Here is a 2,118-nt window from a genome sequence, read left to right as displayed (position 1 = left end):
CATGAAAGACGTTCCTTATGCCTCAGCCATAGGGAGCATCATGTATGCCATGCTGTGCACTCGTCCTGACATAGCTCAGGCAGTGAGTGTAGTAAGCAGATTTCATGCCAACCCAGGGCAAGAGCATTGGACTGCTGTGAAAAACATACTATGACTTTTCTGTTTTTGGTGATTCATTTGATCTGTGTTTGGCTAACTTTGGCAGGGTTCTTAAAAGATGTGAGGAGACTAACCTTGTTATAAACTGGGAGAAGTTCCACCTTATGGTGAAGGAAGGCATAGTTTTGGTCCACAAAATTTCCAACAAAGGTATAGAGGTTGATAGAGCTAAAATAGAGATCATTGAAAAGTTGCCACCTCCTACATCGGTTAAAATCAGCTTTGGTATCTGCGCCAATCATCTCACCACCAGACTGGTCTCTGCCTTTTGAGATTATGTGCGATGCCAGTGATCAGGCTATTGGAGTTGTGTTAGGGCAAAGGAAGGATAAGAGGATGCATGTTGTGTATTACGTAAGCAGAACTTTGGCGGATGCCCAGCTTAATTACACAACCACTGAGAAGGAGATGTTAGCAGTGGTGTTTGCAGTGGATAAATTCAGATCATATTTGCTTGGCTCTAAGGTAATAATTTATACTGACCATGCTACCCTCAGGTACCTTTTTGCCAAGAAGGATGCAGAGCCGTGACTCATTCGCTGGATTTTACTCCTCCAAGAATTTGATATTGAGATCAGAGATAAGAAAGGATCAGAGAATGTAGTAGTTGATCACTTGTCTAGGTTAGAGGGTGTTGAGAAGAGAGAGGATGAGCCTAAGATCAATGAGAACTTCCCAGATAAACTCCTTCTAGCTATCCAACATTTGAGTGCATCATGGTATGCCGATTTGGCAAATTATTTAGCTTGTGATATCCTGCCACCAGATTTTTCTTATTAGCAGAAAAATCAGTTTTTGTCAGAAGCCAAGCATTACTTATGGGAGGATCCTTACCTTTACAAGATTTGTGGTGACAATATCATTAGGAGATGTGTGCCTGAGGAAGAAATGCTTGACATTCTTACTCATTGCCATGACTCAGCATATGGTGGTCATTTTGGTGCAAAAAGACAGTTGCCAAGGTTCTAGAGAGTGGTTTTTTCTGGCCTACATTATTTCAGGACTCTAGAGGGTTTGTTGCTAGATGTGATCGCTGCCAGTGAGTGGGAAATGTCTCCAAGAGAAATGAGATGCCATTGACTTCTATTCAGGAGATCGAACTTTTTGATGGGTGGGGAGTCAACTTCATGGGTCCTTTCCCATCCTCACAGGGGAACCGTTACATTTTGGTGGGAGTGGATTATGTCTCCAAGTGGGTTGAAGCGGCTGCATCCCCCACCACTGATGCTAAGGTAGTGATTAAATTCTTGAAGAAGCTTTTTTCGAGGTTTGGAGTTCCTAGAGCTATCATTAGTGATGGGGGAGCCCACTTTTGCAACAAACAGTTTGATTCTCTCCTCAAGAAATATAATGTCTATCATAGGGTTGCTACACCCTATCACCCCAGACTAGTGGGCAAGTCGAGGTATCTAATAGGGAACTTAAGAAGATTTTGGAGAAGACTGTCAATGGGTCAAGGAAAGACTGAGCTGCAAAGCTTGATGATGATTTATGGGCGTATCGGACTGCGTACAAAACCCCTATTGGTATGTCCCCTTATAGGTTGATTTATGGCAAGGCGTGTCACCTTCCTGTTGAGTTGGAACACCGGGCCTTTTGGGCAATTAAGGCACTGAACTTCGATATGAAGATTGCAGGTGAAAAGAGAATGTTACAGCTTAATGAGTTAGATGAGATTAGACTGCAAGCATACGAGAATGCCAAGCTATACAAGGAGAAGACAAAGAGATGGCATGATGCGCCTAATGTTCGGAAGGACTTCTAGGTAGGTAATTTGGTTTTGTTGTTTAACTCTCGTTTGAAATTGTTTCTAGGAAATCTGAAGTCGAGAAGGAGCAGATCATTCACAGTCACTCAGACATTTTCTCATGGTGCTCTTGAATTAGAAAACTCGAAAGGAAAGCGTTTTAAGGTGAATGGTCATCGTTGCAAGCCATACTTTTAGGGTGAAGTGCTTAG

This window comes from Nelumbo nucifera, chromosome 6 (assembly GCF_055504915.1).
Source record: "Nelumbo nucifera cultivar China Antique chromosome 6, China Antique-T2T, whole genome shotgun sequence".
Lineage (NCBI taxonomy): Eukaryota > Viridiplantae > Streptophyta > Magnoliopsida > Proteales > Nelumbonaceae > Nelumbo > Nelumbo nucifera.
This window is presented reverse-complemented; position numbering follows the sequence as displayed.